Source organism: Talpa europaea, assembly GCF_964194135.1.
Source record: "Talpa europaea genome assembly, chromosome: 5".
Classification (NCBI taxonomy): domain Eukaryota; kingdom Metazoa; phylum Chordata; class Mammalia; order Eulipotyphla; family Talpidae; genus Talpa; species Talpa europaea.
This window is the reverse complement of record NC_140071.1, coordinates 61,197,518-61,211,090: the sequence shown is the minus strand read 5'-3', so window position 1 is coordinate 61,211,090 and position 13,573 is coordinate 61,197,518.

Below are 13,573 nucleotides of genomic sequence, written 5' to 3'. Positions count from 1 at the left end.
TGATATGAAAACTAGTTCAAATTAAATTTCTTGGATAGTTTGGCATTACATTCTCCTGGAAGCCAGGGCATTAAACATGTAGTTTACTAAGCCCCAATGCTCCCTCTTCCCCAACTGCCTGCCTGTGTCCAGCATCCCCTCACATGCTGGGGAAGGGAAATTAGGGGCAGCCTTACTGGACTAGACCTTAGTCACATTCTTGGACTCTGTGTCTCTTGACCAATTGACTTTTTTTTGTCACACCCTAATCACTGATGCTTATGCCATCCTTATTCTTTCTAGTCATACCCTCTCTTTGTTAGCCTTTTGGATTTTGGAATCTAGTAACTTTGAGCATGGACTTTAAAAGCTTAGCGGCTGAGCTTTTTAAAAAAATAAAGGACCAAAAATGACCAGCACTAAGTTGGCACTGCTTAGAATGAATTCAAAGCAGCAGAAACCCAGGCAGACTAAGTTTACCAAAGGCACTGGGCTAGTTCATTATGTAAGGACCACAAGCAGGCCACACACTGCTGCCCTCCCATCCTACGCTACTTTGCACATTAGTACTTTATCATTTAAACTAAGCATTTTTCCAACTTCTTTTACCAACACTCTCTCCTTCGATCTCTCCGTCTTGTTCCATGCACGTTATTTTAATTTTATGCATTTTTAGTTCTGTTATCTTCTAATACTGTTGTCATCTAACACAGCAGATCATGCACTGCCAAACTTTTTTTTAACTATTACACTAAACAGAACAAAAGAATCCATTTTAATGTTACTCTTCATTTGCTATTTGGAAAAAGATAAGTTAATTGACCACCAAGGTGAAAGGAGGCAATAAAATAAGAGTTTAAGAGTTAACCACAACTAAGAATTTTAAACAAGAAAGAACAAAAGAAATATTTAATGGAACAATACAAAGTGTGCTAATACGTCATCTCATTATAGAACAAGGGTGAAAAAGTAGGTGACTGTTTAATTGTTTAAACAGAAACCACACAGCCTGCTGAGGCACAAACACATAATGATATGAACCCAGCAGTTCCGTGTAGCTGGTATTTATGCAGTGTTAACTAAGCACCAGGCACTGGATAGATGTGGAGTTTCACACAGTAACCGCCAGATTTAAAAAAGAAACAAAGGAGGATAATTTGAAGAAATAGCACAGACAGTATTTTAAAGGATAAAGAAAAATGTGATAGAATATTTAAAAAGAAAAGGAAAAAATTCAAATAGCCTCAAAAAATATTTCAAGAAAAAAATAAGGGAAATAAAAGAATAGTTCATCATATACAAAAAACAGGGTGTGTCATTGGGCTACCTGAGACCTCTTTATAGCACTTTCACCCTCCATCTTCCTAATGCAGCACAATCTAGAATCTTCAGTCCTTACTGACTTGACATATTTAAATACATTACTTAATTTCTTTCTTTCTTTTTTTGTTGTGTGTTTGTGTGACATGCACATCTTAAATACACAATTCAATGAATTCTTTTTTTTTTAAAAGATTTATTTATTTATTTATTTATTTATTTATTTATTTATTTATTTATTTATTTATTTATACATACAAGCACTGGGTACAGTCAGAAGCGCGGGAGGGTGAGAGAATTCACCAGAGCCAGAGCGGAGAGCAGAACAGGCAGACTGATGAAGTACATTGCTGAGGGGAGCAGCGGGCGGCAGGAGAAGTCTGCGCGCCATGTGGGACCCTCCTCGGGTGGCCGGGGAGAAGCCAGGGATTGAACCAGCGCTGCAGAGGCTGCGGGCAGCTTCGCAACCCAGTGCTCAACCGCTGCGCCACCGGGGAGGCCCTCAATGAATTCTTATAAATCACACTCCTGTAAACCAACATATAGTCAAGTTCCACTGCAATCAACCCCCACACACCACACTGGTTAACCTCTATTCTTACTTCTTTCACCATATATAAATTTCCACATGATAAACCTTTTAATATCCATTTCTCATGTCTTTTCAGCTAGACTGTAAAGTCTTATCATCACAAACTTTTTTCAGAGCTGGTAGGGACTACAGAACTTTCAACCCACAAAGAAATAAAGAACCAAAGAAAGCCAGTGGAATGCCTGGGACTAAGTCAGGGAACGCCTGCCCCCTCAGGCCTGCGCATTTCTTCTCATGTTTAAAGGTAAAAGATGCACTTTTCCACACCCCATCCAATACCTAGTCCAAGGGTTCAGAAATCCCATTCAACTGGACAGTGGTGGAGAGACACAGTGGTGGATGAGGTGGAGAAGCCTGGTGGGCAGGAGCGACAGGGAACCACATGCTGGCAAAGGTGGCTGCCTGCTAGGGAGTGTGTCCTCAGCAATCTGCCCTGCACCCAGTCTCTCCTGACTGTAGTTGCCCTTCTCGACAACTTTCCCTCTTTTTGAAAGTTTTACTTATCTTCATGAGGCCTTCTCAGTCTCCTCTGCTGCCCTTTCCTTGGGTTTAATCTTAGAGGAGTTCTAGAAGCTGCGTAGGTGTCAATGGCACTAGGCTACAGTCATCTGCAGCCAGTAGCCAGGAGTCATTCCACCCCCTCTAGTGGGTAGTTGAGGTCATTTCCTCATTCTCAATATAAAGTTATAATAAAAGTAGTTTCCTTGTAGGGTTGTTGTGAAAATAAAAGAAGAAGGTTCCCTGAATATTCACATTATATATTGATACATAATCACAGTACGATGGCTGTTTACAACCTAAACTATATAGAAATTGTTGACTCAGAAATTGTTGACTGACAAAGGAGAAACAGGTTGGGAAAGAGATAGTTGAAGTGAGAGTAAAATTAAAGTGAATGAGTGTGTGTCCAGGTGACCTGGGCTCTTCTTAGGTTAGAGACTCCCTTCTTTGAACCTCCATAGCACTTTGTTTATGGTACTTATCTTAGCCGGTTGTATAGCAGGAATATAAGGGAACCAAATAAGACATCAGTGTAAAAAAATAATAACAGTACAAAACACAACAAAGCAAAAATGGACAATTATAAATCAGAGACATTCTGCAGGGGAGGAGGAGGGAGAGGGATCAGAGGGAGGGAGGGAGGGAGGAGCACAGGGGACTGAGGTGATGGTGCACAGGTGCATGGGTGAAGGAAACTCTATGGGGACTAGACCTGAGGGGGTAAGGGGAAGCAAGTATTGCTTAAAAATGAACAATGATGTAAAAAATAAAAAGAGAAAATATTTACATCCTGACACTTAGGAGAATGTAGGCTCCTCAGGAAACATGTCTGCTCCATAAACTAAAATGCATTTTAAATGACTAAAGTTAAAAATCTTTTTTCTTCCTTCCCACACTACTCCTTACCTTGAAAAATTCCAAGTTTGAATAGAGGTGGTTATATATTCAGACAAAATAAGAGGCTAATTCAAAGTTTATCTTTAAAGATTTCTGGTAATAGAAGATGAAGCATTTCTATACACTCATAATTATTTTCTGTACTTTCTATTGCTTCACTTCCAAAACTTGTCATATTTTTCCCTACAACTTGGCAGTAACTAATCTTAAGAAACTAATCTCACAATTCGTGCCAAAGTTCCAAAGATCGCCTTATAACCATAAATGAGTTTCCACAGGAACCATAAGTAATGAGTGTATTCCAAGATTCTTCAGAATGTTATTCAATCAAATTCCTTTATTCATTGTTCTAACATTGTGTAAGTAACAGCCTAATTCATTCAGTTTCCCCCATAAGTATTACAAAGCATTTATTTTTTTATCTTGTCAATCATAATTATTTATCCATTCGAACAGGGAAGGGGAAGCTCAAGCCAATTTTCCAATATTTAATTACACATAAAATTTGTTATGAACATCTAGACTATCCATTTGTAAAAGTCATACATTTCTAAATATATTTCCAGGACAATGAAATAATTGTCTTTTTCTTCTTTTTAAAAATATCACTTGCATCAAAATTGAAAGTACTATTTATCATAATCTCCTAATAGTTATAAATATGCACAATTTTTTAAATTAGCATATTATTTGGAATTATTTTAGTGTGGAGTTTAGGAAACAGCTTACTCAAGAATTTTATTTGTAACTAATGTTTGCACTAATGGTTCAAAATACAGGACTCAGATTTGAAATCATCTCTAACAACCTCATTAAAAACAAAAATGCTCCATCAGCTCAATTTGCTGAGAAACTTAAACTTTTTAAGATGCAGTGATTTCATGTTATGGTCTAAGTGTTTTAATCATAAAAAGGGAGTGGCAGATTACAAAAACATACTTATTAATGAATATTTCATTACATTCCAAACCAACTGTCATAAAAACTCATATATGTCCTACGTAATTTTCTCTAAATTAGGTGATGGTGTCCACAAGAGGAATTTACTTATTTACATTGGTTCATGTGATTATCAGAAAATTCCACTGTGACCACCTTCTCTTAGCTGACTGCAGGCAGATGGTAAGTGTTGATCACGGAGTATCTGCCAATCAAACACTTGGGAAAGATGTGAGCTCCATCTGTGTTTTAATTACTACAGCGAGGCCATCCAGTGTAACTGCCAGAACTGCACATTTTCACAGAGTACAGGAGACGAAGCACGTACTTTCTTTCATAAATGAAAGTTGAAACTGTCTTATACGGTGCTGGCCAAAAAAAGGGCACTGCCAATTAAGAACAAAATCCACTGACAGTATGAATAGCCTCTCAAAAATATTTCTATTTTAGTGCAGCACTGTTGCATTCCTTATTTAAGGAAATCCCACCATACATAAAAGAAGTCTATGTGTAAGACAGTAGAAGTGAGATTTGAAAAGTAAAATATTATCCCAAATATTTTGGACACCTAAGAGTAATCCAATGAATACTCACTAAAATGAGAGAAAACCTTACAAATGTGTCAATACACAAATTTATCTTACTATATCACATTTTTTGAATTACACATTGCATATAATTTGCTAATAATTATCATTAATATAACAATTGATTTCATTAAAAGAAATAGGACTTTCAAAACTTTTCTAGCAAGTGACATGAAATTTATCTGGCACTCACCTTGTTTCATCACTTTGTGGACAGAAAATGTGAGTACACATCTACTTAAAGTTGGCACCTCTACCCTAGAGTATTTCAGGTGCTTTCCCTGAATACAGGGAAAGATTAAAGTAAAAACGTTCCCTTTGTCTTTTCACTTTGTATTCTATTGTCCCAACTGAGTCTTTTCCTTCACCCTCTCACTAACACCAGTTATTGAACAGCAAGGATTAGAGAATAAATTTAGAAATTCACACAGATCTCAGTTTCAGCTATGATTTGAAGTTTAAGAAGAGGTGTAAACATGCACAAATATCTAATGAAAAGATTTCTAAACTCCATACATCATAACAAAATAAACATCGTTACAACATAACCTTTCAGCAAGGGCTTCTTATATGTTGAAAGTTGCAGTATAAAGAAGATTCCTTTCCTAATACATCTGACTCTACTAAGTGGTCAACCCCATTAATAACTGAAAGCAAAACAAGGTCTTACATATAATAAGATGTTGCAACAAAGTGCATTGCTGGTGCAAGACAGAGAGGAAGAAGTACACTTGTGAGGATTGAAGAAAATTCCAAGGGGAATAACATACCAGAAATACAGCAGTATGCTGCTTCCTTCTATTTAATTCTTTTTGAGGATGGTGGCCTACAAGATCAAATGTGGACAAAAGTTGTTCAGGACTAGGTCTGAAATGAACATACCACATTTACTCATGTGAGAGCTGCTGATGACATTTCACAGAACAGTTTTATGTATGTTTCAAGCAGTTTCAAAATGAATAGGAAGTGACCAAGTGATTAGCAGTTTGGCAGCAAAAGAGGAGAGAGCAAGAAGGAAGGAAAGAAGGAGAGATGGGTGAGTATTTCAAAGAGGTGGAAAGAAGGCTTAAGATTTAAACAGGCTGAAATGTAATGGAAATGGCTGCTCCTACTGACACTGTGGAAATATGATTCATTTTTATAATTAACTGAAGAATTATACTCTTCAAAATTATTCATTAAACTATTTTAATTATTAAAGTATTGTGTTTCTTTTTATATCAAATAATCAGACAATTTCATACAATTATATGGAAAATACTTTCTTCTGAAATCATCCAGTTCATTTTTACTTATTCAAATTATTCCCCAACCTTAATGATACCTACATTTTCATATTATTTCTCATTCTCCTAAGTGTCAAGACAGTTACTGGGTTTTTTTTTTAAGATTCATTTATTTATGTGTACTAGAGCTGGGGTACAGGCCAGAGATGTGGGGTGGGGGGCAGTGAGAGGATTCACTCACCAGAGACAGAGTGGGGAACAGAACAGGCAGACTGAAATACACTGCAGACGGGAGGAGTAGGCCAGTCAGGAGAGGTCTGCTGTGCCATGTGGGTTGATCCCTGGTCGGCCAGGGATGGAACTTGTGCTGCAGAGGCTATGGATTCTTTCACAGTGTGGTGCTTAACCCCTTTCACCACCAGGGAGGCCCAAGACAGTTACTGTTCACTGCCTTTTCACAGCACTGATAAAGACTGGAGCTTGCTGTTCTAGACTCTGATGCAAAAGAATTGGTCCTTTGTCTCCTAAAGAAAGAATTCACCATGCCCTCCCCCATGGCACAGCGGGTTAAGAGCAGTGCTGTGAAGGTGTCCTCAGCCTCTACAGCACAGGTTCAATTCCTGGCTGGCCAGGGAGATTACCACATTGTGTAGCAGACCTCTCCTGTCTCACCTGCTACAACCCTCAGCAGTTTATTTCACTCATCTGCCTGTTCTCCTCCCCGCTCTGTCTCTGGTGAATTCTCTCACCCTCCCGCACCCCTGGCCTGTACCCCAGCTCTTGTATAAAAATGAATAAATATTTTAAAAAAGATAGAAAGAAAGAAAGAATTCACCAAAGAGCAGTAGGTGTAGTTGGAGGATGATAGGCTTCAATAGAGACTCATGCATGAGCCAACTGGCACCAGAAAGAATTAGCCTGGCTTCCTCAAAGGAGTTAGGAGGAGATATTTAAAGAGTAGGTCCATTTCCCTGATTACAAGTGATGCTTAGTATTTTTTCATATGCCTGTTGACCATTTGCATTTCCTCTTTGGAGAAGTTCCTTTTTAGCTCTTCTGCTCATTTTTTAAAAGATTTATTTCTTTATTTTATACAAGAACTGGGGTACAGGTCAGAAGCGTGGAAGGGTGAGAGAATTCACCAGAGCCACAGCAGGGAGCAGAACAGGCAGACGGACCAAAGACACTGCTGAGGGGGGCAGCGGGCGAGGCAGGAGATGTCTGCCGCTCCATGTGGGGTTCTCCCTGGCTGGCAGGGAATCGAACCAGCAATGCAGAGGCTGTGGACAGCTTCGCAGCGCGGCATTCAATCTCTGCACCACGGAAGAGACCCTTCTGCCATTTTTTGACTGGATTATTTACTTTGTTTTTGTTGAGTCTCATCAGCTCTTTATAGATTTTTTGTTGTGTGCAAATATTTTCTCCCAGTCGGTGGGGTGTCTCTTTGTTTTGGTCACTGTCTCTTTTGCTGTACAGAAGCTCTTTAATTTGGTATAGTCCTAGCTGTTTATCTTTGACTTCGCTATCACTGCTTTGGATGAGTCTTTAAAGATGTTGCTGAGGTGTATGTCACATAGTGTTTCGCTATATTTCCTTCTATATATTTTATGGTTTCAGGTCTTCTGTCTAGTTCTACAATGAGATACCATCTTACACCAGTGAGAATGGCACATATTAAAAAAACTAGCTACAACAAATGTTGGCAAGGCTGTGGAGAAAAAGGAACTCTCTTGCACTGCTGGTGGGAGTGCAAACTGGTCCAACCACTGTGGAAAGCTGTGTGGAGATTCCTCAACCTGCTAAAAATGGAGCTTCCATATGATCCAGCAATTCCACTCCTATGTATTTACCCAAAGGACACAGAAACATTAATTCAAAAGGGCACCTGCACCCCTATGTTTATAGCAGCACTATTTATAATAACTAAGCTATGGAAACAACCCAAATGCCCAAAAATAGATGACTGGATCAAGAAGATGTGGTACATATACACCATGGAATATTACTCAGCAATCAAAAAAGATAAACTCATGCCATTTGCAGCAACATGGATGGAACTGGAAGGGATCATGCTCAGCGAAATAAGTCAGAAAGAAAAAGAAAAATACCGAATGTTCTCACTCATAGCAGGAATTTAGAAGACCTAAATAAGGGACCAGAAAAAAGACTAATTATAATAAAATCAAAATCAAAATCAACAAGCAACTATAAACCAGACACATACTGGGGCGGCGGGGGAGGGAAGGAGGGATTAGAGTCAAAATAAGGGGAGTGGGAATTGTATGGGGAATATACCCAAGATGAAAAAGCATACATTGTGCAAAAACGAAAAATGATGTAAAAAATATAAAATAAAATAAATCAAAAAATAAAAAATAAATAAAGAGTAGGTCCACAAGGCAGGGAGCAGCATTGCCTCCTAGCTTATTCTGGGTTGGGGTATACGTGGATATGCACAGAAGGGTTCCAGCTGTGCACATAGGCGCTTTCAGCCTTCCCTCTCAAGGAAACTGTGAGATAACCATTAGTCAGGACCTTTCTGGTCTAGCATGGCATCTTTTGGTCAGTGTGGTGGGTCAAATTGTTTGGACAGGGCTTTCTAGTCAATGATTTAGTCCACCTGTTCAATAGGACTTGGGGGAACCCATCACACCAGCTCACAATTTCTTTTACCTAGACTGACTCATTGCCTTGCATCAACTTTCAGATTTACTATCGCATTTAGATGTCAATTTAATACCAAACTCCAATAAGCATTGGTATTTCTGAATCATGTGCCTAAGAGAAATACTTGTAAAATGTTTTGAAAACACAAAGCTTTAGAAATAGGTCACCAAACACTAAAATCACTACTAATTTATAATTATTAGAACTTTGATCCTCAATTCAACATTATCGCATAAAACTGCAAAGTACAACTAGGTAACTGACCTATTACTGACAATGATACTTCTCAATCCCTAGTATTAATCCTTCTGCTTTTTTGAAGATTTTACCAAACTAGAATTTACATCAACCAAAGTCTTTCCCTTGCTCTGACAAATTATGATTATTTTTAATGAGAATGTGTTTTTCACATGACAAGCTATTTATTAGAACAAATTGCTAAATTTGGAATAGAACAAAATATACTCTTTGTTATATCACCAGTTTATAGGGTTCCCTGCTTCCCCCCAGTAAGAGCACATGGCTGGAGAGAGTTACAATTCCAACCAATAGAACAGTTAAATAAAATTGTGAGGAGGCAGCTGTAATCCACTACAGCAAAGGAGAAATGTTTCAAGAAATAATAGATTTTTTATAGAGATGGAGAGGGACATTTTAAAATCAAGAGTAAAAAAAAGAAGAATTTTAGGGAATGACAAGTGAGTCAAAATAAATTCTTTGACATTTGTAACTGTTATTAAATAAAACCTACCCAATATTCATTGAAAACAATCAGGAACAGCACACAAGGTTGTTTAATCTATTGTACAGATAGTCTGTCCTGCCAGGTGTTCTTTGTCCTCTCTTTGTTACATATCCCAATCATTTCAGCAAATCTTCTCCAATCTAACTTAAAAGTATGTTCAGAATCAAATCTCTTATCTCCACTGCTCTGCTGTAGTCTATTACTTTCTCCAAGATTATCAAAGTTCCTCCCAACCAGATCTCCCCATTTCCATTCTTGGTTCCTTGTAATCGAGTCACTAATGAGAAGTCAGACTGAGACTTAGACAAGACAAATCAGACCGTGTTACTGTACACACACACACACAGACACACATACATACACACACACACACCTGCCCAAGCCTCCCAGTGGCATCTGCTCTTACCAGGACCTCGTGAGCCCTGCAAAACCTGGCCCCCTGCATCTGTCTGACCACATCTCCGGCTATTCTTCATTCATCCAAGCCCAAAAACAGCACCTCCTTGCTGTTACTCAAACACTTCAGAACACACAGTTTTTAAAGACTATATTAATTCAAAAAATAAAATTTCACAACCAAAATTATTTGTAATGCATCATCTAAGTTTCTTCGTAAAAATGACTAAAATAATTACGTTTAAGTGCCACTGACATGCCAGTCCCAACATTTCTATTTAGAAGCAAATACTCTGTATTACACCTTATATCTTACACCAATGCTCCAAGTTATTGTTAGGTCCATACTTGTGGATAATTCATGTTTCTGTAGCATGCAAATATGAAGTGGAGTTCATTGGATTTCACTGGAAAATACTAGCAAAAAGCAGTGTTTTCCCCTTCTATTATTTTTTTCTAGGACAACCCATAGAATGAATTCAGAGGCAGCAAGCTCCCAAATTTGGTGAAATGTGCAATACTGAAGAGACTTAAAAAGTACATGAAAACACTTCAGGAATTTAGGGGATATCTCTCTTCAAGCTAAAGATTTGCCAAGACTGAAGTCATCAAATTCCCTCAAAGCTTCCTCATTTCTTCTTATCTCCCAACAAATGTCGTTTGAGGAATAAAGCAAAGTCATTGATGTAAAATCATCTGTACTTGACCAATTTGCAATCTGTTGTCAAATTCTATAGGTTCTAGTAATGGATGGTTTCAAGCATCATTTTCTTTCACTTTCACAGTTAGCAAGTCCTTAATCTCAACTGCATGACTGGATTAGGTATTCAGCTAGTCTTCTAGTCTCAGTTGCTCCATGACCACATCAATTATTCATTGATGCACTATTATCAATTATCTATCTATCTAGCTATTCTCTCAGTTACATGACTAAAGAAAACCTCAACTGGCTGTGTTTCTGCTTAAAGAATTTCAATGGCTCCAATTTTTCCACTGAATTACATACAGATTCCTCAGCCTAGGTTTTAGGCCTCTCTCTAAATATGCCCCATCATGGCCACCCAGTTTTATCTCATTCTAGTTAATTTCAGTAGTGGAAGCAGCAGCCCTCTTATTTCCCAAAAGATCTGAAGTCTTTCTCTTCAAATCCCTAGAACAGCTGTGGTACTAATAAACTTATTCACTTGTCCACTGAACAAACAGCTATCACCTAATATGTGCTAAACATTTTTCTATAGCTGATATATAGCAGTGAATAAGACAAAGATTCCTGCCCTCATGGAGTTTATGTTCTGGGAGGGAAAGACAGGGAAAGGTCAATATGAAAAATATTTGTCATGCTTGATATTGATAGACCTAAGAAGGGAAAAAAAAGAGAAAGGGAGTAAGAGTGCAGTTGGGCAAGGTGAGTTCATAATTTAAATTGGAGAAGGTCTGGGCCCAACAGATATCTGTGAGAAAAATCATTCCAGATGAGGCAAAAACAAATGTAAAGACCCATAGTGGGGAACATGTCGGACATGTGATAGGGATCATGCACAAATAAGGCCCATGGGATAAAAGGAACCAGTACTTGACTTTTACTCTACATGAGATGAGAAGTGGGTTTTGAGGAAAGGCATGGTCTGACATATGTTTTTTTTGTTTGTTTGTTTGTTTGTTTTTAAAGGTTTATTTATTTATTTGTTTATTTATTTATTTATACAAGCACTGGGTACAGTCAGAAGCGCAGGAGGGTGAGAGAATTCACCAGAGCCAGAGCGGAGAGCAGAACAGGCAGAAGGACCGAAGTACACTGCTGAGGAGAGCAGCGGGCGGCAGGAGAGGTCTGCGCGCCATGTGGGACCCTCCTCCGCTGGCCGGGGAGCAGCTGGGGATCGAACTGGCGCTGCAGAGGCTGTGGACAGCTTCGCTACCCAGTGCTCAACCGCTGCACCACCAGGGAGCCCTGACATATGTTTTTAAAGAACCACTACGGCTACTAAATTGAGATACACCTGACAATCAAAGGGCTATTTCAAGAAACTAAGCAAGAGGGCCTCCTCTGTTGGCGCAGGCGGTTGAGCGCAGCACTGTAAAGCTGTCCAAAGCCTTTGCAGTGCCGGTTCAATCCCAGCCGGCCAGTGAGGGTCCCACATGGCGCAGCAGACCTCTCCTGTCACGCACGCTGCTCCCCTCAGCAGTGTATTTCATCAGTCTGCCTGTTCTGTTCCCCGCTCTGTCTCTGGTGAATCCTCTCACCCTCCTGCGCATCTGGCCTGTACCCTGCTTGTATAAATAAATAAATAAATCTTAAAAAAAAAAAGAGTAGTATCTAAAAGAAAAAAAAAAAAACCTAAGCAAGAACACAGATGGCTTGGACCTGAGTGACAGTGGTAACATGGTGAAAAGTAGTCAAGTTCTGGCTACCCTTTGAAAGCAGTACTAACATGATATGAAATATGAGAGGAAAAGAAAAAGAAAAGATGACTCCAAGATTTTTGACCTGAGCAAACAAAACAGTGCTGTCCGCCATACCTATAAATTTTAATTTTCAGATAGTCACATTTAAAAAAATGAAAGATAAAATATAACTTATTTAAGCCCAAAACCAAAATATGATTTCAACAGGTAATTAATACAAAAAATTTTAATAAAATATTTAATATTTTTAAGAAACTTTTTGAAACCTGGGGTGTATTTTATATTTACGGCACATCTAATGTGGTCCAGCTGTATTTAGCGGCTCAACAGCTAATATACTTAATGGCTAGGGTGGTAGGATAGTAAAGAACTAGGATGAGGAACTGTTTCAGCTTCTTTCTTTTTGTCATAATTAAAAGTATAATAGCAAGTCATGGGAGGCAATTCAACATTCACCAATAAAGATAGTTAACAAATTATGTTACAACCAAGCAATAAAAGCTAGGTCTTCAAATTAAGAGTATACAATGCAAGTTCACAGTGATTTGGAAGTGGGAGGTTGTGTGTGTGTGGCGGGGGGGGGGGGTGATTAGAGAACGATAACAGTATATACAAAATGCTCTAATGAGTGGAGATGAGAAATAAACACACCTATCTACACGAACCTGGAGAGATATATAGCAAAATGTTAACTGTAATTACTTCTGGAATAACTCAGAAAGTAGACTATAGGAAGGGTAGGTTTGGCACTATGGGGATAATTAGGAGTTTGGGAAATTATTATGCTCAGGATGAAGATGAGACACGCTAAGCAAAACATGTTGTCTAAAGATCAAGAGAGGGGTCTCCCCAGGGGCACAGTGGTTGAGCGCTGGGTTGCAAAGCTGCCTGCAGCCTCTGCAGCACCGGTTCGATCCCCGGCCACCAGGTGAGGGTCCCACATGGCACGCAGACCTCTCCTGCCGCCCACTGCTCTCCTCAGCAGTGTACTTCGGTCCTTCTGCCTGCTCTGCTCCCCGCTCTGGCTCTGGTGAAATCTCTCGCCCTTCCACGCTTCTGACTGTACCCAGTGCTTGTATAAATAAATAAATAAATCTTAAAAAAAAAATCAAGAGACATTCAGATCAGTACAAATTTAGACACTGTCAGCACACAAATGGAATTTAAAGTTAAGAGACTGCATGAGACACTAAGAATAAGTGTCAAATAGAGAAAGACTCACGATCAATGGCTGCATCCTAAGACAGTCCAATTTTTAAAATCAGGAAGATGATGAAGAACCAGCACACAAGCCTGGGAAGTTCTGCAAGTTAATGGAAAC